The sequence below is a fragment of the Hylobates moloch genome, unplaced genomic scaffold, assembly GCF_009828535.3.
Source record: "Hylobates moloch isolate HMO894 unplaced genomic scaffold, HMol_V3 SCAFFOLD_7, whole genome shotgun sequence".
NCBI classification, from domain to species: Eukaryota; Metazoa; Chordata; class Mammalia; order Primates; family Hylobatidae; genus Hylobates; species Hylobates moloch.
In genome coordinates this window covers 120,623,442-120,635,559 of record NW_026652282.1, presented here as the reverse complement: position 1 = coordinate 120,635,559, position 12,118 = coordinate 120,623,442, and positions in this window count along the sequence as shown.

The following is a 12,118-nucleotide window of genomic DNA, read 5'->3' as shown; positions in this document are numbered from 1 at the left end:
TAAAATCAAACTGATTGTCATATATATATGTACACATATATAAAATCATATATATATAATCAAACTGATTGCCACTTATAATTTTTTTTTTGAGATGAATTTTCACTCTTGTTGCCCAGGCTGGAGTGCAATGGTGCGATCTTGGCTCACTGCAACCTCCATCTCCTGGGTTCAAACGATTCTCTTGCCTCAGCCTCCCGAGTAGCTGGGATTACAGGCATGTACCACCACACCTGACTAATTTTGCATTTTTAGTAGAGATGAGGTTTCTCCATGTTGGTCAGGCTGGTCTCAAACTCCCGACCTCAGGTGATCCGCCTGCCTCGGCCTCCCAAAGTGCTGGGATTACAGGTGTGAGCCATCGTGCCCGGCTGCCACTTAGAATTTTTAAAAGCGAATTCTGGTCACTGGGTAAGTACCCACTTATATTTTCCATTTCTGCCATTTGGACAATGGGAGTACAGGGGACATTGATTTCTAGTCCAATTCATTTTGTAATCCTGCGAATTTATACACACTACCTCCAGACTTAACCCATTTGATTCCTGGCATGTCATCAGGTCTTTATTCTTCTCATATCTATACCAAACCCTGTATCCATACTGAACTAAAGTCACCGCCATGATTGACTCTTAGGCTCCTTGACCCCAGGATCCAGGACTTCAGCTTGAACACTAACCCAAAGAAATCGTGTCAGAACTAAAGCGAAATGGCTTGGACAGTAAGGGCTGCACAATACTGGGGCAGGCTCCTGAGAAGGTCTGGGGCTTCCTTTCCGAGAGGGTCTGGGAAGGCACTCGGAAGTTCTTTTCAGGGAAGGATTCTAAAAGAAAGGAAAAAGTTAGCTTCTTTTATCGTTATACCTAGACCCTAGAGAGCTATTGGGGAACATCCAGCAAGAATAGAATAAGAACTCCCGTATTGCCTCTAAGACTTAACCTCCCACAGCCACTGAGCTCAGCTTCATTTGTTGTGTCATAATAAACTCAGGACCAGATTGAGATTTGGACAGACATGGCTGCATGCTGTTGATGATAATTTTAAGATCTTGAAAGCTCATGAAATTCCAGCATTTGATCTCCACAGGGACTGTTAAACTGAACAAGCTACAATATTTTTAGTCACAGATATTATTAGCAAGACACTCCAAGTTGCAGTACATAGGAAAACTACTTACTGAAACTGTTGCTTCTCAGTGACATCCTTTGACTACTTTACCAGTAGCTGCCAAATTCCAAGATCCCCTACTCTGGTGATTCACTGAGCATAGAATTTATTCAGTCTTTTAATTGTGCCTAAGCATACAGAAAACAGGGTTTCTTTTTTCTTTTTCTTTCTTTCTTCTTTCTTTCTTTCTTTCTTTCTTTCTTTCTTTCTTTCTTTCTTTCTTTCTTTCTTTCTTTCTTTCTTTCTTCTTTCTTTCTTTCCTTTCTTTTTTTTTTTTTTTTTTTTTTTTGGGTGTTACCCTGTCACTCAGGCTGTATGTAGTGCAATGGCCTAATCATAGTTCACTACAACCTCAAACTCTTGGGCTCGAGCAATCCTCCTACCTCGGTTTCCCAAGTAGCTGGGACTTCAGGAAGACCTCACCATGCTGGGCTAATAATTTTCTAGTTTTATGTAGAGATGGAGTCTCCCCATGTTGCCTGTTGTTGTTGTTGTTGTTGTTATTGTTGTTGTTGTTGTTATTGTTGTTGTTGTTAAATGTAATGGCTTAGGTTATAGAATCTGATCAAAAAAGCTTTTTTTTTTTTTTTTTGAGACGGAGTTTCACTCTTGTTGCCCAGGCTGGAGTGCAATGGCACTATCTTGGCTCACTGCAACCTCCGCCTCCCAGGTTCAAACAATTCTCCTGCCTCAGCCTCCCGAGTAGCTGGGATTACAGGCACCCGCCACCACACCAGGCTAATTTTGTATTTTTAGTAGAGACAGGGTTTCTCCATGTTGGTCAGGCTGGTCTCAAACTTCTGAACTCAGGCGATCCTCCCGCCTTGGCCTCCCAAAGTGCTGGGATTACAGGCATGGGCCACCACACTTGGCCCAAAAAAGCATTTTTATCCACCAAAATACATAAATAAAAAGATACAGACACACACACTCATAGAATTTCAAGAAAGGGCCGATGTCATATTCTAGTCCAAACCCCACACCTTTCAGATGGAAATGCAAGCCCAGAAAGGAGAAGGAGTTTCAGCAAAGCCATACCAGGAGTTAGTGGTGGAGCGTGGACTAGGACTCGGGGCTTTTGGTTACCAGCTTAGTGTCCTTGCCTCCATACAATACTAAAAACTAATTTAAGATAAACCTATCATGTATCCATGTTGATGACTGAGGGAACCCTGCTAGTGAATACTGATATTTTATCAAGAGTGAGAAGCACCACTTTCTTTTCCCTTCCTTTACTGTGGGAAAAATTAAATATTCTTCGGAACTTGTTTTGAGATACATTCGTCCACTCACGAAAATACATTTCTACATAAATTTAAAAATTCAAATATGTATGCACAATGAGTATTTCTTGAGCACCCACTGTGTATACCTAGAGAAGTAGAGTAACATACATAACTCTGGTCCCAGGTCAAACACTCACTTGCATTCTGCAGAGAATGAATTCGAATCTTTGCTTCAAAACTGTGGTTACCATTTACATAACTTTATATTACGATTAATGTAATCCATATAGCAATATATATCATAATAATGTTATCTAGTATAAATCAAAAGAATTAAAACATTTTACCCAGATTTTTGTCTAAACAGAACTGAAGAGTGGTGTTAAATTCCCTAGCTTTGTGTTCAATTGATTTCCCGGCATGCTTTTTCTTAGTTGGGGATGTTTACTGACCTCAAAATGACTCTGGACATCTCACCCATCTGTTGGACCAAAGAAATGTAAGTGGCCAGTAAAAACTTAGCAGTCAGCCAGAGGTACTTCTCATTAGGTAACTAAGGAAATGTCTAGTTAACAAAGCACTTTTCCCTCACATTGTTTACTTTCCTACCAGCAGCTACTGAGCATGCTTAAACTATCTCCACAAATGCCTGTTTTCTAATTGAATTTTTCTTATTTTTACTGTTGAATTTTGAGAGCTCTTTATATATTCTAGATAGAAGCTCTTTGTCAGATAGTGTTCGTCAATATTTTTCTTATTCTGTGGAGCTTGTCTTTTCATCCTTTTAACAGCATCTTTCCCAGAGCAGAACTTTTAGTTTTGATGAGGTCTTATTCATTAAATTTTCCTCTTTTGGGCTATGCTTGGGATATCACGTCTACAACGTCTTCAGCAAGCCCTGTATCTTGCCTAGGCTTTTTTTCTAAAAGTCTTAGAGTTTTACAGTTTATAATTAAGTCTGTGATTCATTTTGAGTTAATGTCTGCTTAAAGTACAAGGTTTGATAGATGTTATTTATTTATTGTCTATGGGTGTCCAATTACTCCAAAATGGTGTTGAATTGCTTTTGCAACGATGTCAGAAATAAGTTGGGCTTCTTTGTGAGTCTATTTATGAATTCTTTTTTGTGCTCTATTAATCAATGTTATCTATCCCTCTGCCACACTGTCATAATTACTGTAGCTGTGTAGTGAGACTTCATATTAGATACAATCAGTGTTCCTATGCTATTCTTCTTTCTTCAAGATTGTTTTATTTATTCTATGGCCTCCACCTTTCTAGGTAGATTTTTGAGATAGTTTGTCTGTGTCTACTAATAAAAACAAGATCAACTATTATTCACTTTTATTCTACTATTGAAATTCTCCAAAAATAAAATTTCCTAAAAGCAGGGAGATAATGCTACCTATTATTGCCTGCACTGGGGTGGGGGCACCACTCTCACTACCCTGCCTTTGGAAGGCCACTGCTCCACCCTAAGTATCTTAGTGAGTGCCCCAATTGGTGTTGCGTCTGTAGCTTCCAAACACTATTATTTTATTGCATGGTGATACTGGTGGTGACTTTCTGTAGGGTACTTTTTTTGGTCTTTCTGAGGCCTTCAGGTGCTCACAGCATCGGGTGAGGTACAACACATACTACTGTGAGGAAGGTGGCCTAAAGTGATTTTGTTGTCTGCCTTTGTGGGAAGATTGTCACTATTACATTGCTATCGTCCACACAGCACACCTCGACCCAGCTGGGCCCTTCCCATTTCTATTCCTAGCTGCTCCCTCACCCCGACATGCAGAAACACCAAGCCCCTTTTCCCACTTGCCTGTGAGATGAAGTGCGGAGGAGGAAATTTGTTTTCCATGTTCAGTCTTCCCCCGTCCTTATTTTCAATGTCTGGCTAACCGTGGGACTCCACCTCCCTCTCTCCCTTCTTACATACAGGGCTTACTTGGAATTGGTGGCATTCTCTGGGGATCTCTTGGTTCTGATTTCATTTCTTAGTCAATATGTGGTAACAGACAATTATTGTTGGCTTTTTTTTTCCCCTCTCTTATGCTTTCTTGATTGGGTAATAGATGTTTCAGAGGACTTATTTTTGCCCGCAGAAGGGTAAAGGAGTAATTAATATCCTCGTGGCTGTCTTGGGTACCTGGGAAGGCAACAGAGTGAGCACAGAAGGGCAATGGTTTAAGGGAAGAGGTTGGAGATGGGATGGGAAGAGGGGCTTCATAAGGGATGCAGGCTGAGGAGGGGTTTGTGCCAGGCCAGGAGAGGGTAGTCATCTTGGGGGAATGTATGGGGAAGAAGAGAAGGAACATGGGTGGGGTTATCTGACCTGACAACTGTCTCTGCACTTGCACTGGCAGGGGGTTGTCCCCTCTTTCTTTTCATCTTGAGCACTTGTGGCTGATTGTTCTGCTCTTGTGGTTGGTTGGTCCTTATCTGTAATAAATATCTGTGGTTTGCTTGTAAATCTCAGCCAAGTTGAAACCTCTCAGTGGTCTGTCCCAGGGCTCTTCCCCTCCCTGTATGTACCCTCCCTGGGGCAAGTCCAAGCCACACTCTTAAGCTTTGTTTGGTTACCCAGGCAGTGCTCCAGCCAATGGTAGCCCTGGAGTGTCTGAGACATCACAAAACACAACCCCAACACCTCCACTGGTGTTTGGGTGGCGGTGGGGAGGCTAAGATGCTGTGATTGGAGAAAGGGGGTTTCTTTAACACCACATAAAGAGCCTTCCCAATCTGATCTGCCACTCCCTCTTCTCCACATATTGAATTCTGTTGACCCACGTGGCAGAGAGAGGGTGCTTCCTCCAAGTTGTTCCCCATAGCCACCACATCAATGGTTCGTTTTGTTCTCTCCCACCCTTCACCATTACCTAGTTTTTTGGATGACTTGCCTAAAATCCCTCTAAGGTAATGTGGCCATATTTAAGTCTCCATGGCCATGTGAATCATCCTACTTGTCTCCAACCAAATTATGTGCTGTTTTTATTGACTCTCAAGCTAAGGATTGTTTTTGCATTTTTAAATGATTGCAAAAAATTAAAAGAAATATATTCTGCGACACACAAAACATACAATTAGGACTTCAGTATTCATAAACAAAGCCTTATTGGAACACATATATGCTCATTCAAGTATTGCTTAAGGCTGCTTTTTGTGCAGTAGAGTTGAGTAGTTCGAACAGAGACTAAATATTTACTATCTAGCCCTTTGTGAGAAAGTTTGCCAACTTCTCTATCCTGTTCTATTGATATATTTGCCTATCCTAATATCAATATCATATGGTCTATTTCATCTTGGCTGAATTCTGGTAGTTTGTGGTTTTGGAGGAGTTGATGCATCTCTTCCAAGTTGTTAAATTTATGAGTGTAAAGTTGTTTATATTAGTCCCTTATTATTTTTTCCATGGCTGCAGGATCTGTAGTAATATTTTTCATTTCATTCTTGATATTGACTATTTGTGTTTTCTGTCTTTATTTTGTTAGTCTTGGTATAAGGTCATCAATTTTATTGATTTTTTTCAGGGAAACATTTTTCATTTTATGAATTTTCTCTATTTTCTCCAATTTCCTAGATTTATGCTGTTATCATTATTATTTTTTCCTTCTGCTGGCTTTGGGTTTATTTTGTTCTTCAGTTTCTAGTTTCTTGAGGTAGGAACTTTGATTGTTGATTTGAGACCTTTTCTTATTTGTAAGTAAGCATTTATTACCACGCATTTTCCTCTCAGCTTTAGCTTAGCTGTGTCCCATATGTCTTAATAGGTTGTGCTTTCATTTTCATTCACTTCTATGTATTTTTAAAATTTCCTTTGAGGTTTCCTCTTTGATCCATGGATGATCAGTATGCTGTTTAATTTCCTAGAGTTTAAATAATTTCTTGTTAACCTTCTGTAGTTGACTTCTAGTTTGATTCCACTGCGGTCAGAGAACATACTTCGTATGTTCATTTTTTAAAAAAAAATGCTGAGGTTTGTTTTATGGACTAGGATGTGGTCCTTCTTGGTGAATGTTCCATGGGCACTTGAAAAAAAATATTTACTCTGCAGCTGTTGGGTTGAGTACTGTATTTTCTATATATGTCAATTAGATCATATTGGTTGATTCTGTTGTTCAGTTTTCCTACATACTTGCTGATTTTTTGCCTAGTAGTTATATTGATTGATGAGAGTAGTGTGTTGAAGTCCCCTACTGTTACTGTGGATTTGTGTATTTCTTCTTTCACTTCTATCAGTTTTCGTCTCATAGATTTTGAAGCTCTGTTGTTTGGTGTATACACATATCAGGATAACTACATGTTCTTGTGGAGTGTTCCTTTCATTTTTATATAATGTCCAATTTGCCCCTAGCAATTCTTTTGCTCCAAAGTCTACTTTATCTAATATTAATATACCTACTCCTGCTTTTTAAAATTAGATTGTGCATGGTATATTTTTCATTCTTTTACTTTCAATCTACCTTTGTCATTATGTTTGAAGTGAGTTTCTTCCAGACAGTGTGTAGTTGGGTAATTTACCTTATCCACTCTTTCAATCTCTGTCTTTTCATTGGTGTATTCAAACAATTTATACTTAATTTTTGATATGTTAGCGCTTAAGCTGCCCTGTTATTATTTGTTTTCTATTGGTTTGTTCCTTTTCTTCATTGTGCCTGCCTTCTTGTGGGTTACTTGAACATTTTTAAGAATTCTATTTTGATTTTTTGTTTCCTAATATATCTCTTTGTATAGTTCTCTTTTAGTAGTTGAGCTAGGCGTTATAACATAAATACATAACATTGAGCCTACTTGTTTTGATATTTTTCTACTCATTGAAACTGTACTTCCATTTAGGTCTCTGCCCTTCTTAATTAAAAAATGTAAATGTCATAATTATTTTCTCTATATTGAACATCACACTAGATGATATTATAATTTTTACTCCAACCATTAAACATAATTGTAATAAGTTGAATTGTGTTCCATAAAAATATATGTTGAAGTCTTAGCCCCCAGTACCTATGAATGTGACTTTATTTGAAAATAGGATTAGTGCAGATGTAATTAGTTAAGATGAGGTCATATTGGAGTAGGGTGAGCCCTTAATTCAAAATGAGTGGTATCTTTATAACTAGAGAAGAGGCACAGAGACATAAAGACATGAGGGGAGAATACCATGTGATGATGGAGGCAGAGATTGAAGTGCTGCAGCTGCAAGTTCAGTTCTCCTCCTGACCCCATTAACACATTCCTGAAGAAGGCAGAGTACTGCTTCATTCAGCTTCATTCCTGCATTGGAACTCAGCTCCCCACTGGTAGGGGAGGCCAGAAAGCAGAGAGCCAACTAGCCCTGCCACAACACACCCTGTTCCACCTCATTGATGCTGGATAGGTGTGGAGGCTCAGCTTCTTAGTGGGCTCCTCTGATAGCAGTTGGGGAAAGAGTAATCAGAATACCTAACAACCTCACTTCACACTGCTTCATTCCACCTCATTGATGCTGGATGTAGGTGCAGGCTCAGCTCCCCGCTGGGCCCTGATGGGGGAGGGAGGGGAAGAGGGACATGCCAATTTGCCTCTCTTTGCACCACCCCCTTTTCTTATCTGATACTATTGGCCAGAAACTTCATTTATAATGAAGTATAGTGAGCGGCCATCTGAGTCTGATTTTAGGGAAAAGGATTTAGTCTTTCACTATTAATTATCATGTTAGCTGTAAGTTTTCTATATTTGCCTTTTATCAGGTTGGGGAAGTTCCCATTTTTTTCCTAGTTTGTTGAGTTTCTAAAATGAAGAATGGATGTTAGTTTTTATCTAATATTTATTCCAAATATATTGCAATGATTGTACATACAGACACCTATAATTGTGTATACATATATACGTTTACATATATATGTATATATGTTCTTATACATACATAGTTTGTTAATATAGTGAATTATATTAATTATATTAATTGATTTTTTAATGTTAAGCCAACCCAGCATTTCTGGAATAAACCTCAATTGGTCATGATATATTATTTTTTAATACAGTGTCGGATTCCATTTGTTGAAAATCAAATCTTTTCTAACATAGGCTTTTAGTGCTTTGTATAACTTTACATTTTTGCATCCATACTCATGAGTGATATTGTACTGTAATTTTCTTTCCTTAGAATGCCTTTGGCTGGTTTCTGTTTCAGGATATTATGGGCTGATTTTGTATGCTAGATATGTATAATGAAGTCCTAACCTCCAGTACTTCAGAATGTGACCTTATTTGCAAAAAGGGTCCTTGTGGATATAATCAGTTATGTTATTATGAGGTCATACTGGAGAAGGATGGGACCTTAATGTAATGTGACTCTTCATTTTAAAAAAGGGGGAGGATTTAGACACACACACACATGCACACACACACACACACACATGCACACACACACACACACAGGCAAGGAGAACATTATGTGAAGATACAAGGAGAACAAGGGGTGATGTGTCTACAAGCCAAAGATTGCCAGCAAACCACAGAAGCCAGGGAAGAAGCATGCAGCAGATTCTCCCTCACAGCCCTTAGAAGGAACCAAACTTGCTGATTGATACCTTTGTTAACAGACCATGCAAGAAAGAATTTAGGGTGAATCTATAGAATAAAGTGAAAGCAAGTTTACTAAGAAAGTAAAGAAGCAAAAGAATGGCTACTCCATAGACAGAGCAGCGGTATGGGCTACTCAACTGAGTACACTAATAGTTATTTCTTAATCATATGCTAAACAAAGGATGCATTACTCATGAGTTTTCTGGGAAAAGGGCATGGATTTCCCAGAACTGAGGGTTCCTCCCTTTTTTAGACTATATAGGGTAACTTCCAGACATTGCCATGGCATTTGTAAACTGTCATGGCACTGGTGGGACTATCTTTTAGTTGTCTAATGCATTATAATTAGTGTATAATGAAAAGTGAGGATGATCAGAGGTCACTTTTATTTGCCATCTTGGTTTTGGTGGGTGTATTAGTCCATTCTTACACTGCTATAAAGAAATACCCGAGACTGGGTAATTTGTAAAGGAAAGAGATTTAATTGACTCACAGTTCCACATGGCTGCAGAGGCCCCAGGAAACTCACAATCATGGCAGAAGGGGAAGGGGAAACAAGAATCTTCCTCACATGATGGCAGGAGACAGAAGAAAAGCCCAGGGGAAACTGCCATTTATAAAACAATCAGATCTCATGAGAACTCCATCACTATCATGAAAACAGCATGGGGGAAACCACCCCATGATCCAGTCACTTCCTACCAGGTCTCATCCTCAACACCTGGGGATTACAATTCAAGATGAGATTTCAGTGGGGACACAAAGCTCAACCATATCATTCCACCCCTGGCCTCTCCCAAGTCTCATGTCCTCACATTTCAAAACCAATCACACCTTCCCAACAGTCCCCCAAAGTCTTAATTCATTCCAGCATTAACCCAAAAGTCCACAGTCCAAAGTCTTATCTGAGACAAGCAAGTCCCTTCTGCCTAGGAGCCTGTAAAATCAAAAGCAAGTTAGTTACTTCCTAGATACAATGGGGGTACAGGCATTGGGTAAAAACACCCATTCCAAATGGGGGAAATTGGCCCCAAAAAAGGGGCTATAGGCTCCATCCATGTCTGAAATTCAATGGGGCAGTCATTAAATCTTAAAGTTCCAAAATGATTTTCTTTGACTCCATGTCTCAAATCCGGGTCACACTGATGCAAGAGATGGGCTCCCATGGCCTTGGGCAGCTCCGCCCCTGTGGCTTTGCAAGGTATAGCCCCGCTTCTGGCCGCTTTCACAGGCTGGCATTGAGTGTCTGTGGCTTTTCCAGGCACACAGTACAAGCTGTCGGTGGATCTACCATTCTGGGGTCTGGAGGACTGTGGCCTCTTCTTACAGATTCACTAGGCGTTGGAAGGCTCTGACCCCACATTTCCCTTCTGCACTGCCCTAGAAGAGGTTCTCCATGAGGGCTCCACCACTGCAGCAGACTTCCACCTAGATATCCAGTAGTTTCCATACATCCTCTGAAATCTAGGTGGAGGTTCCCAAACCTCAAGTCTTGACTTTTACACACCTGCAGGACAAACACCACATGGAAACTTCCAAGGCTTGGGGCCTGCACCCTCTGAAGCAATGGCCTGAACTGTACCTTGGCCCCTTTTAGCCATGGCTGCAGTGGCTGGGACACAGCACACCAAGTCCCAAGGCTCCACACAGCAGGGGGACCCTGGATCTGGTCCATGAAAACATTTTGCCCTCCTAGACCTCCAGGCCTGTTATGGGAAGGGCAGCCATGAAGGTCTCTGGCATGCCCTGGAGACATTTTCCCCATTGTCTTGGCCTTGTTACTTATGCAAATATCTGCAGCCAGCTTGAATTTCTCCCTGGAAAATGGGTTTTTCTTTTCTACTGCATCTCCAGGCTGTAGATTTTCCAAACTTTTATGCTCTGCTTCCCTTTTAAACATAAGTTCCAATTTCAGATCATCTCTCTCAAGTTCAAAGCTCCACAGATCTCTAGGACAGGGGCAAAACGACACCAATATCCTTGATAAAGCATAGCAGGAGTGACCTTTGCTCCAGTTCCCAGGAAGTTCCTCATTTCCATCTGAGACATCCTCAGCCTGGACTTCATTGTTCATAACACTATCAGCATTTTGGTCAAAACCATTTAACAAGTCTCTAGGAAGATCCAAACTTTCCAACATATTCCTTTCTTCTGAGCCCTCCAAACTATTCCAACCTCTGCCTGTTACCCAGTCCCAAGGTCACTTTCACATTTTCAAGTATCTTTATAACAGTGCCCCACTACCTGGGTACCAATTTATTGTATTAGTCCATTTTTACACTGCTATAAAGATGTTACTCGAGACTGGGTAATTTATGTAGGAAGGAGATTTAATTGACTCAGTTCTGTGTAGCCACGGAGGCCTCAGGAAACTCACAGTGATGACAGAAGCAGAGGAAGAAGCAAGGACCTTCTTCATATGGCAGCAGAAGAGAGAGGAAAAGCCCAAGGGAAACTGCCATTTATAAAATCATCAGATCTCGTGAGAACTCACTATCATGAAAACAGCATGGGGAAAACCACCCCCATAATCCAACCAACTCCCACTAGGTCTCTCCCTCAACACCTGGGGATTACAATTCAAGATGAGATTTGGGTGAGGAACCAAAGCCTAACCATGTTAGTGGGTTTTGGCCAGCTTCTTTACAGCATCCTATTTTATAAGCAGGGTCTTTGTGACCTGTATCTTGTGCCGACCTTCTATCTCATCCAGTGACTATAAATGCCTAACCTCCTGGGAATGCAGCCTAGCAAGTCTCATCTTCATTTTATCCAGCCCCTATCTAAAATAAAATTGCCCTGGTTCAAACATCTCTGACACCTTAATTGTGAACTTCTAGCTTCCAGAACTGTGAGACAATAAACTTCTGTTGTGTAAGCCACTCAGTTTGTGGTACTTTGTTATGGCAGCCCTAGAAAACTAATACAGGGTAACGCTGGCCTCATAGATTGAGTTGGGAGGTATCCTCTCCTCTTCGATTTTCTTTTCTTTCTTTCTTTCTTTTTTTTTTTTTTAGATGGAGTTTTGCTCTTGTTGCCCAGACTGGAATGCAATGGCTCGATCTCGGCTCACCGCAACCTCTGCCTCCCAGGTTCAAGTGATTCTCCTGCCTCAGCCTCCTGAGTAGTTGAGATTACAGGCATGGGCCACCACGCCTGGCTAATTT